The 12,855-nt window shown below is 47.3% G+C and overlaps 1 pseudogene; it reads left to right on the top strand.

The window, feature by feature from the left end:
• Nucleotides 1-3,559: 3,559 nt before the first annotated feature.
• On the top strand, nucleotides 3,560-5,863 carry LOC121996842 (annotated as a pseudogene).
• Nucleotides 5,864-12,855: the final 6,992 nt, after the last annotated feature.

Genomic DNA, 12,855 nt, shown 5'->3' with positions numbered 1-12,855 from the left:
ATACTCTTTCTTATCCATCTATTGAACTTTAACTGTGCTAACAGTATATTTGCCTCGGACTAACCCTGTTTTGCAGGAAAAGGAGCTTTCTGAAACAAGGTGGTCCGGGCGCCCGGAGGGGATCCGGGCGCCCGGAGGTCCGGGTGCCCGGAAGGGATCCGGGCGCCCGGAAGGCAAATTTCATCCAGCCGAGTCGTCGCCACGTGGAGCATCATGGTTCGTGCAGCTACGTCACGTTCCAGGCGCCCGGAAGGGATCCAGGCACCCGGGACAGCATATAAAAGAAGCCCCAGGTAGGAGCTTCAAAAAGATCAAGTCTGCACTGAAAACTTACTGCTTGCTCTGCTGCTCTACGCTCCTGCGACGCCACGAGGCTATTCCGACAAAGCACTTTCTTAAAGTCTAACTCTTCTTCCCCTGTCGGTATTTTATTTCTGTCAATTCTTGTACTTATTTGTAATCTTCATTCGAATTGATAGTGATTGCCCAACGAAAGTACTCACAGAGTACGGGCCTTCGAGTAGGAGTCGTCACAGGCTCCGAACGAAGTAAAAAACACCTGTGTCTATTTCAGTTTTCCGCTGCGTTTATACTCATCTTTATCGAATCGATATTCACCCCCCCCCCCTCTATCGAATCCAACGGTCTTACAATAGTCACGTTGATCCTCCAGCTAGAGCTTCGACCGGAGTCCTCCATCTTCACGCTCCGGAACAGGCTCTTGTGTTCCCACAGACGGCGCCAAATTTGATCCCGTCCGGAGGCTGAGTCGGACAGAGGCCGGTCGCGGTGGACTGGGCGTTGACGGGAAGTCGCGGGCGATGCAGGCTCCCCACGGGTGGCTGACGCCGCTACAGGACCCTGCGCACACTCAGACGATCTCCCCTCTCACGTTAGGGACCGAAACCCAGGGAAAAAGTCCCCGGATCAGGCCCTCCGACGCTCAAGTCAGGTCATTTTTCCCCAGAAAGAACAGAGAGAAGCAGAAGGGAAAAACAGTTGTGGAAAGAAGTGACGAGAGAGTGTGTGCGCGTACCTGCGTACGAGGGCTTTCTCCCCTTTTATGCGTCCTCCTGCCAGAACCTGCCCTCCTGTCAGAAAACGTTAGACGCCCCGCTTTGTCCGCTAGTCCCGTACACCTGTCGCGCTGTTATTTGCTGTGAGAGCATCTTTCTGTTTAGGAACCTCCGCCTTCGCACTTGGGTTTTATCCTGTAGTGAGAGACAGCTGTCAGACTACTACTGGCTATGAGGGCATCTTTTCGTTTCAGGAACCTCCGCCTTCGCCCGCATCGTTGGTATGTAATGATTACCCCTGAAGGACCGTTGAGATTCTCCGCTCCCGTATTGCTTAGCTCCTCCGATTTATTGTGTCCCCGCACCAGCCTGCGCCTGTGGTTCGCATTTCCAGGCCTCCAACTCGCAGAACTGCAGCCCTAACTGTCTAGACATAGCTACGCTGATCTTCAACCTGCATCCCGCGCTTTGTACTTCCTGGCCCTCACCGCAAGTCTGTAGCTCGGGCTGCTTCTGCTCAGCTATGCTAACCCTGACCCATTGGCCTATACTTCCAGTTCTTGGCCTCTGCTTAGCTCTGCCGATACCGACTTGCATCCTACACTTTGTACTTCCTGGCCCTCTACTGCATGTCTGTAGCTCGGGCTGGCCCTGCTCAGCTCTGCTGATCCTGACCCATTGGCCTATACTTCCAGTTCTTGGCCTCTGCTTGGCTCTGCCAATACCGACTTGCATCCTGCACTTTGTACTTCCTGGCCCTCTACTGCATGTCTGTAGCTCGGGCTGGCCCTGCTCAGCTCTGCTGATCCTGACATGCCTCCGCCTGGTTCTGCCGATGCTGAGCCCTGACCGCCCTGTTAGCCTGCCTCTTTGACCGCCAATTAGCCATGACTATTGACCACCACCTCCTCGTGACTTTTGACCGCCACACGACCTTGACTTTTCTCTTGGGCCCCTCCATTACCAACCGTATCAGACCCGCTCGGGCGAATTATCCTCTCTGGGTGCCTTCTTTTTCCTTGTTTCTCGAACGGGTGCCTCATCCGAGGAAAATCCCCGGTCTCTGTCCGCTCGGGCCCTCTCTTCTTCTTGAGTCCATAACAACGCTCGGTGTAAAGGGATCGGCGCATGAGGTGCTCCCCATAGGTGTCAATCGGCCTCTTGTTCGGGTCCCGAGTGGATAGTTGTTCCATTCGGTTCCCCTGCTTAGCCTAACGACCTGCCGCAGAGGCTGCAGGCTCCTGCGCTTGCCGATCGGCTAGCGACTGTTATTGTTGTTGTTCTAATATCTTTGTCACTCGAGCCTGTATTAGTATGTCAAGATCCTCTTACGTTAGTGTCACTGTCGTGAGTCGTCCAGCATCTTACATCTTCTCGTTTGAATGAAGGCTACATTCCCACAGATGATGTCAAAATGTTCCTGTCCGAAGGACTAAAGCTGGAAAGCCGACGATATGGCAGTCTCGCTGACTGGATGAAGACCTCGCTCCTATCTGCAAAACAAACCAAAACAGGGAAGGGATCCCTAGCGTTGACCCTCCAACACTTAAGTTAGAAACAGAAGAAGAGGAATTGAAAATATTAGGGACAGAGATGAATCCTTGCCTTTCTTCATACCCAGCATATTCTTTTATACCTGTTTTAGTGACCCTTCATATGTCTCTGTTTAATTATATTAATTGTAAACAGGAGACAACTTTATCTTGGTTTATCCGCATTCAATGATAAATGAAGTGTTTCTTTTGTTTTCTTTCTCCTTATTAAGTATCTGTCTTTTCCTCTTTTATTATATCGGTCTATTACTCTGTCAATGGTATATACCCTGAGTCAAATGGGTGTTCAATCGACCCGCACTCCCATCGATCGAATTGATCAGACATTATTTCATCTAGATGATTAATTGGACATCAATTCCTTCAATTGGCCTATGTAGCCTCCTCTCACTCAGACAACACGGTTGAACTTTTGAATCATGCTATTGATCATTTTATTTTTGACTTCTACCATGATCATTAATGGACTCCTCTTTATCATAGTATCATATCTCATAACCCAACTAACTGCACCGAATTGGATTTAATGCCATCGATTCGATAGGGCACATGATTACGTTTTCCAATATTCTATCCCCACGTGGCTGCATTCGATTTCTTTTCCAGTGACTTCCATCCTCATTCCTGGAGACAAATTCACGTAGGTGACGTGGAGTCTGACTGACTCACGTGATCCGGCACGGGGCGAGGGCCACCAACGGCCACGTGTCTGCAAAACGCGTGAATTCGTGCATGCAGTACCCGGTAGGCGATGCGGTGTAGGACGCGCCCGTCATGCTCAAGCTCCTCGATCCTCGCGGCACGGATCTCATGCTAGCCATACACGTGGAGATGAGGAATTTTAGGGATCGCTTAACGCTCTCATCTCCAGACGTTCATGATCCATCCGGCGGTCAGCTATAGCAAGCGCTCCCAGTCGTTGCTTCTTCAGCTGCCCTCCGCGCGACACGTCGGCTAATGGGTCTGGCTCTCCGCCTATAAAATTCCACCGGCCTCAATCGGATCTCCCTCACGGCGAGTAGATCGAAATCGACAAAAAAAAAAAGATTAGAAATATATGGCGCTCAATTTGGCCACCCAGGTCGGGACTCTGTGCGGGACGCCGGTGGTGGTAGACAGTGGATCGGTGGCCAGGGTGGATCAGCAATCAGGGCCGATGGCGGCGTGGAAGCCGCAGCCAGCAGGGGAGCAGAACTTGCGCTGCCGGATCCAGAAGAGTGCGGAGCAGGAGGAGATCGATGTGACACTGCCGATGAGCCCGGGGCGACCGCCCTTGCTGATGGGTGCGCAGCCCGATTTGTCAGTGGCGGACAAGGAAGCGGTGAAGTTGGAGGAGGCGGCGGTCGTGATGGAGCACCTTGGCGGAGGCGGTGGGTCGGTCAAGGGGGTGCCGGTGTTCGTGATGATGCCGCTCGACACGGTGAAGCCGGGCGGACGGTTGAACCGGAGGAAGGCGATAAACGCGAGTCTGATGGCGCTGAAGAACGCGGGGGTCGAGGGGGTGATGATCGACGTGTGGTGGGGATTGGTGGAGAAGGATCGGCCGGGGGAGTACGATTGGCGCGGTTACGATGAGCTCCTGGACACGGCTCGACGCATCGGCCTCAAGGTCCAGGCTGTCATGTCGTTCCACCAATGCGGGGGCAATGTCGGCGACTCCGTCACGTGCGTCGTAATCCCCTTCCTTTTCTCTTTTAGAATAGCTTTTTGAGCCCTTTTATTATATTTTTCCTGTTTCCTTTTAACTTCCAATCGCATAATCCCGTCAAAATTGTTCGATTTCCTCCTCCCGGCATTTCTTACCCGCATCCTCACTGGATCTCGGAAACAAGCAGGAATCATCTTGACGATTTGCATTTGGACACAGGATCTCTCTGCCGCAATGGGTTCTGGAGGAGATGGACAAGGACCCAGACCTGGCCTACACGGACCAATGGGGCTGTTGTAACTACGAGTACGTCTCCCTCGGCTGCGACATGCTGCCTGTCCTCAAGGACCGCACTCCGATCCAATGTTACGCCGACTTCATGCGCGCCTTCCGCGACCACTTCGCCCCCCTGCTCGGAACCACCATCGTCGTAAGTCTCACTGATTCCAAGATAGACTGCCTTATTTATTCAATTCGACTAATATGCTGATATTGTCAGGAGATTCAAGTGGGAATGGGTCCTGCCGGCGAGCTGAGGTACCCTTCCTATCCCGAATTGAACGGAACCTGGAAGTTCCCCGGAATCGGTGCATTCCAATGCTACGATAAGGTATATACTTTGATCTTTTGCCGAACTAGCGTTGATTGGTTCTAAAAATTAAAGCCATTTGCAGTACATGTTGAGTAGCCTGAAAGCGGCGGCGGAGAAGGCAGGGAAGATGGGAGTGGGGCAACGGTGGCCCGACGGACGCGGGAGCCTACAACGACTGGCCGGAGGACACGTCCTTCTTCCGGCACGACGGGGGGTGGAACGGCCCCTATGGAGAGTTCTTCCTCTCCTGGTACTCTCAGATGCTCCTCGATCACGGCGAGCGCATCCTCTCCTCGGCTACCTCCGTCTTCGATTCCGCCCAAGTCAAGATCTCAGTCAAGGTCGCCGGCATTCACTGGCACTACGGCACCAGCTCCCACGCGTCCGAGCTCACCGCCGGATACTACAACACCCGTTACCGCGACGGTTACCTTCCGATCGCACGCATGCTCGGCCGGCACGGGGCGGTGTTCAACTTCACCTGCGTGGAGATGCGCGACGGCGAACAGCCGAACGAGGCGGCGTGCAAGCCGGAGGAACTGGTGAGGCAGGTAGCGGCGGCGGCGCGCGATGCCGGGGTGGAGCTGGCGGGAGAGAACGCGCTGTCGAGGTACGATGAAGCGGCGCTTGAGCAGATTCTGAACACCGCGGCAAGGGGAGCGGAGGAGAAGATGGCGGCCTTCACGTACCTGCGGATGGGGCCATATCTATTCCAGCCGGACAATTGGCGGAGATTCGTGGCGTTCGTGAAGAACATGACTGAGGGGAGGGGGGAGCAATTCCGGGAGCTGCTGGAGAAGGAAGCAGATCGGTCAGTCTACGCCACCGTGCCTCAGGTGCAGTCGAGTAATTGACTACTCGAGTGACCGTCGGATGGAGTCGTGAAAGGAAAAGGGGTTTTTATTTAATCCACTCCTTTTTGTGGATGTTATTAGTTATAGAGACGAGTAGCAGCTAGAACTGTAAGTGGAAAGTTATTTCTGAGCCGCATCACACAGTAATAACTAAAAAGGAATAAAACCGTAATTTTAATATTCAAATTTTATAATCCTCATAAATTGTCCGTCTTCATATTTCGCCTAAATCTTAAAATAGGAGTGCGTTGTAATTCAATCCTTCAAGCATATTCTATTCAAAATATAAAATTTAGGATAAAAAAGTGTTTTATTTAAATTTAAATATTTATTTTTCATGATATAAAAAATTTAGAAGGTTATCTTTATTTATTTATTTATTATTATTATTTCTCTTTCATCTATAATTTAGTATGTTATACTCTTTGAATTTAAGTTGATTTTGATGTAATAGTGTACAATAGCATATTTACAAATCATAATGAATTTTTTATTGTTATCCCAAAAATCATAATATAGTAGGGTATTTACACCCAAAAATCATAATATAGTAGGGTATTTACACATAATAAAATATAAAATTTGATATATCAATTCTTCATATGCTTCATATGTTGAAGGACTTATAATTATTATTTCATAACGTATTCGTGTTCCACTTTATCCAATCTACTTAATATCTATCAACATAATATTTTTCATTTTTATTCTATAATCTTTTCATTTTTATTCTTCCTATGTCTGATCAAATGGTCTTTCTATTTCATCTTTTCTTTTTCAATTTTTGTTATCAGTTTAATTTTCTCTTTTTCAATTTCTACCAACATATCTGAAATGACAAATAAGATAAGATTTTTGAAGTTGTATTCGAAGTCAAGAAAATCGACTAATGACGGTCAAAATCAAAGAGGGGTTAACACTCGAATCCAGAGTTCCCCCTTGGCATGATGTAAACCTTCTTGTTCCATTCAGAGTAGAGTTCCTAAGGAAGTAGAACTAAGTCCTCCTGATTTGACCAGGTATATTCGATAAAAGGTTCGACCATACATTATTTCTAAACGGATGACAAATTCCCAGAATAAACCCGGGCGGACTTAGTGCCAGTCAGATCTATGAGTCTCAGCTCTCCACTCAAAAACAAAGCTCCCCTCTTATATCCACTCAACCACAAGTGTCGGTCGGACCTTCCCTCAGCATATGGCCAGTCGGCCCAAAGTGTCTGTCGTACCTTCCCAGAACTTAGCTCCTCGTTCTTCAGGGGCAAGTCTCTCAGCATACATCCGGTCGGCTCTAAAGCCGGTCTGACTTAAAGGATTTAGCGTTCCACACCCCATTGCCAAGATACACAATATGTATCAGGTCGACCCAACCGTTGGTCGGATCTATGGAGCCTAGCTCCCCATTTCTCATGTGCAAGTGTCTTAGCATACAGTCGATCGACTACAAGGCCGGTTGGACTACCTCCAGCAGAGAACATTGTAAGAGAATAACAACTACTTATCAGAGAATATTTTTTTACTATGACATATACATGCACTATAACCTTTCTCGGAGGATGATTGTATATCTTCCATTATCCAACATATTCGAGCACAAGACATTCTCTATCACCTCATTATTACAAAGGTTATGAGATGATATAAAAAAAGGTCCTCTCCATTGGCAGAGAGGGAGAAGAGAGGTACAAACATTTTTACAAACTTCACATTACGCACACTGTTGATCTTCTTCTCCTCCATTTCGCTCGGCTATTGCTCTAATTTGAGCATTGGAATGCCTGCATCAGGGACCCTCGATGCCCCTCCGCCGAGCATGTCATCTCCACCGCTTTCAAACAAGATCAAATTTGACATCGTCTGTGGAAACTTTGCCTAAATCTGAAACATGGAGATGGAAGAAGCTGGACGACTTGCCATAATTACCCTCTCTCAAGAGGATTTGGAGTTGCTAATCATTGCCCAAGCGTAGAAGTTAGTATAATAACGACAGGTTATAGTCGGAGGTCTTCTACTGCATGACCCAGCTACTTTAATGACGGTCCCTCACATCGAGTGAAGGACCCGAGAGAAAGACCCAATGGGGTTCCAGCAGATTCCTCCTCCCCCGACTGGATTCATGCAGGCACCTGCACAACCAGTCAGCCTTTCACCCGTGTCGCCTTCCCCGGTCGCATATGTTGGGCACTGCTCGACACGCCATTCGAAGAAATGGGTTGAGCAGAAAGGCCTCAAGCATCATCTTCTAGAGACGCCACCCTACAGGATCCACGAAAGGGAAAAACTCAAGTCCCTAGTGACTCTCTCGAGTGAATAAGTGTGTTGTTCTCTTAAGAAATTTTGAAGGACAGTCTGTCAAGCCATTTCCGACCCTTGATGATTGGAGAATACGGAGGAGCTACCAACTCAAAAGATTATTTGCTCAAATTTGAAAATGTAGTCATCCTCCATCAGTACACGGATGGAATAAAATGCTGAGTGTTCCTTAGCACTCTATCTGGCTTGGTGTAGAGGTGGTTAACCAGCTCCTAGCCGAGTCCATTCGCTGCTTCGAGGATTTTTTCAAATCCTTCTTGCACCACTTTGCCAGTAGTAGGAGGTATCAAAAAAATCAGCCTAAGTCTGTTCACGCTCAAGCAAGGGGCCAAGGATACTTTAAGTGATTCAACCATGTGGCGCTAAATGTTCCATCCGCCACTTTCAAAATATTAATAAGCGCTTTCTTTCTAGGCCTTTTAGAAGGAGAGATCTTCCGAGCTCTTGTCAGAAAGCCCGTAAAGGACTTCGATGACCTGCTGGGAAAAGTGGACAAATATATTAATATAAAATAAGCTAGGTTGCCTAGAAAAAGGAGGTTACCCAGGCCAAGAATAACACCTAGTGAACTTGGTAAGGAAGATATTCACTAGAAAAAATGACTTCTCCAAAAAGGACCTGTAGAAAATGGTCAAGTCTACTTCCAACAAAGTAAATATCACATGCTATGGATGCAGCAAGAAAGGATATTACAAGCACGAGTGCCCAAATCAAGATCAGTCTCAGTCTAAGAAATCAAATAAGTAGAAGACTCTGCAAGTCACTTGGGATGAGTCATCCTCTAAATAAGACAATGATGAATCAAAGTAGAATTGCCTCATGCTGATGGCTACTGGAACCAAATCAGACAGTGAACTAGACGAAGAAGTCGAGTCTGAGAGCAAATCGAGCCACAGATCTGTATCTATTTTTGAAGGTTCCGATGAGGTCGAATCTCAACTTACCTCTAAATTCTTTAAAATTATTTCTTGTTTAAATAGAAAACTAACCAAAACTAAAAATCAATTAAATATGATTTTTAAGGAAAACCAACACGTTAATGAACAATTAAACTTAAATCAAACAACTGAACTAGACTTGTAAATGAATCAAGTTGGCTTGTGAATTTTTCAAACCGGCTCAAAAAATATTTAGTCCGAATTCAAAATTTTCAAACCCGAGGCGAACTCGAACATGTTCAAATTATTTTTTGAGTTGATTCGAGCCCAAATTATTTTGTTCAAAGGTTCACAAGCCACTTGCTAGCAATTATTATTATTATTATTATTATTATTATTATATATATATACCATCCCATGGGCTTGACCTTCGACCACATCATCCGCCGGACCCCCTTCTCATGCACTATATCATATATATGTGGTCGAAGGTCAAGCCCATGGGATGGTCAGAAGTCTAGCCCCTGTGGAGGTCAGAAGTCAAGCTTGCGTGGCCACAGTCAAAGTCTCAGCTGACGGGGCAGTCAAAAGATAAGATTACATGTAAAATATCGAAAAATGGTGAATAATGATAAGGAAATTTTTCGAAATTTCTGGGAATTTTTTTGAAATTTTTCGGAACTCATATGGACGAGTTAACAGGGATAAAAACGGGGCCTAGAAAAGCCTGTTTAGGCTACCCCATTTTAAGCGAGGAAAAGATTTATTTATTTATTTTCTTTTCCCTTTTTTCTTATTTAATTTCTTTTCTTCCCCGTTACTGTGCTGTTCCTTTTCTTCCCTCCCCGCGCGCGTGCAGATCCATCTTCCCCGACGCCGTGCCCTAACCTCCTCTGCGCCGATACCGGCCGCCTCCTCCTCTTCTCCGAGCCCCATCTTCCCCTCTCTTTCGAGCCGCGCCACCCGATCCCTTCTCCTCCTGTGCCGCAGACGTTTACTCCTCGTCGGCACTTGAGCGCCGCCCTTTCCCTCTTCGGATCTGCGGGCCGACGCCGATCCACCTCCGCCGGCCACCGGTCCGACCTAGCGCCGACCAAACTCCTCTGACCTAGTTTGTATTTGGCGCCGCCGACACTCCCCTGTGCCCTAGCATCCTCTACCCTAGCGACGACAGCCGGCGCCGGCGCCCTCTTTCCTTCCGAGCAGTGTGTTCTCTTCGCGTCACCGCCGTGCCCTAATTCATTGGCAGCACAAATCAACTGACCGACCACCAGATTTGATCCAGTGCCGACCTTCCTTGTGACCTAGCGCCGGCGCATCTCTGTTGGTGTTTGTTTCCGGGCAGGAGCAGGGTATCAGTGCCCTAGTTTTGGGTTCATAGCCACTACCGCACCCCTGCACAGTGTCGACGGCTATTGGTCTTTCCGATCTGAGGTTCCACCTCTACATGAGTTGGGCTTCATCCAGGGGCAAAGGTTTATGCCCTAGTTTGTTCTTCACTATGGAACTTGAGGTTGGTTTAGGGTTTTGCCCTAAATAGTTCTTAAGAATTTTATTTAGCTATTTATGTAAATTGTAGCTAAATAAAATATATTTATTTATTGGTGACATAGGACTTTGACGTGAGACGAGTATCTCGACGTCGGATTTGGACCGATTGGACCTTTTCTTTGGAGGCGGGTACCTCTTGACTTATCTTTTATGATATTGTCAATTAAATATGCATAGTATTTTATAGCTACAAGCAATGATCATGTTTGCCTTTGGTATGTCACGGTTTGATACCCATAACATGTTCTATTTTGTCGCTTGTTATGTATCCATGTTTATATCTCGTGATTATTGCCATGAGTACCTTAGTTCCTAGAGTAAGTGGCATACCATGCTTTACTGAGTTTAGGACTAGATTCTGGATTTTTTTTTATCTGGCATGTGTACCTATATTTTTATATCATATCTGATCTGTGTACCTAAACCCTTTTGCTTTGATCCATATATATTGTTGGTACATATTTTATGGAGGTGGATATGTTCAGGACCTAGGTTGTTATACCATAGAGGACCTGTATACCCTAGATCTGTGGGTTTGACTTACTGGTACTATGGTACACATTTTTAGGGGGTGCTTGGTTCATTGAAAGGAATGGGAATAAGAATGGGATTGATAGAAGTAGGGAATGGAAATGGGGGGCTTTCTCATTCCCCTCCTTTTACTAGGGAATGACTCATTCCCATGTTTAGGGTAATGAATCCATGGGACCCACCACTAATCCCCCAAACCAAACACCCACTTTCAATCCCTTTACTCTCATTCCATCCAACCAAGCACCCCCTTATATATATATGGATTTGGTTCAGGATATTGGCATGCTTAGTATCATGCACCATTCGCATGATTACATGCTGTGTGATAGGCTGCTCCATTATTGTAGAGCATATCGCCAGTTTCATCACTGTTCGGTGCTCCGTTGGTCTGCTCATGGGTAGCATGACACAGCGTGGTAGCACGTCAGTTTGGCTCTGTCGGTGCTCCGTTGGTCCGCTCATGGGTAGTGTGACGCAGCGTGGTAGCGCGTCAGGGATCCCTCCCCGACATCGTGTACCGGGAGATGAGAGCATTGCGCTCCCCCACTTATGATTTGGGGTAGGAGGGCAGGTGTACTCTGACAGCATCCCGACCACTCGGTCACTTATCAGGAGTAGTGACGTTAGAGTGCACGGTTGTCACAGCCCTACCCACTCGGTCTCACCATTGTGTGTGAGATGGCTGACTGGCGTCAGGGGTGACCATGTCATTGGCATCATACGCATTGATGCATTTATTGCTTGTGCTTGCTGCATTTATTTGATGCATTTGGTTGGATGCATATGTTTGACATGCATACAGGATTTATGACACTCTCGATTTGATGACCCTTTTGTTCTGGATAGGAGTTCCTGGTGAGTACAGCTTCCTCAGTTACCTTTCAGTTTTACATTTTTCCTATATATGATTAGGAAGCGGTATTCCATGTTTATTGCTGTTAGATATATCTTACTAGGCATGTCTATTGGTATTCGCTGAGTTGTTGAACTCACCCCCGTGGACACTATCTTTTTCATGTACCAAGTTGTTTATGGAATCGCTTGGAGTATCCTGTCTGCTGGTCCCCATGTCACATCAGAAGACCTGTCTCCGCTTGTGTTTATTTTGTTTTGCTATACGAAATTTGTGTATTTGGCTTTGTGTTCCGGTTTTGTGTCTGGAGTGGTGTGTTGTTGTGTGGTGTAAGCCTAGCCAGCTAGCAGTCATGTATTTTGGTTTTTCTATCATTTTTCTGCTGTGTTTTGGTTGCTGTATATTTTGTTCCAGTCAAGTGGGCTGATGATATAAACTGCGTGGTTGTGTATATGTTCCAGCCGTATGTGGTTGATGTATATTATGCCTGTAGAAATGTTTCAGATTGTCACCCATACAGGGGAGGTGCTGCCGAAATTTCTTCGGATAGGGACTCCCTCGGGGCGTGACATTACAAGTTGGACAAGATTCAGCCTCGATGGCAATTGAGGGCAGGGCCCACAGGTCAGGTAAAGGCGTGGAAGGAAAGACCTCTGACGCAGGACAGACTTGGCGTATAGGTCGGAACGTACAAGCCAGGGATTACAGAGGACAGAAGCAGGTCGGAATACAGACCTGGCGTACATGTCGGAATGTACAAGCCATGGATAACAGCAAATAGAAGCAGGTCGGTATACAGACTGGACATGCAGGTCAGGACGTACGAACCATGGATTATAGAGAACAGAAGCAGGTCGGCGGTATACAGACCGGGCGTACAGGTTAGGACGTACGAACCAGAGATTACAAAGGACAGAAGCAGGTTAGTATACAGACAGGGCGTACAGGTCAGGGTTTACGCCCTTATGGTTCAAGATACTTGGATCGATGAAATGAGCAGGTCGGGACGTGCGAACCAGGGATTATAGAGGACAGAAGCAGGTCGGTATACAGATCGGGCATAC

Source organism: Zingiber officinale, chromosome 6A, assembly GCF_018446385.1.
Source record: "Zingiber officinale cultivar Zhangliang chromosome 6A, Zo_v1.1, whole genome shotgun sequence".
Lineage (NCBI taxonomy): Eukaryota > Viridiplantae > Streptophyta > Magnoliopsida > Zingiberales > Zingiberaceae > Zingiber > Zingiber officinale.
Note: the sequence above shows the minus strand (reverse complement) of the source record. Positions and strands in the feature narration are given on the sequence as shown.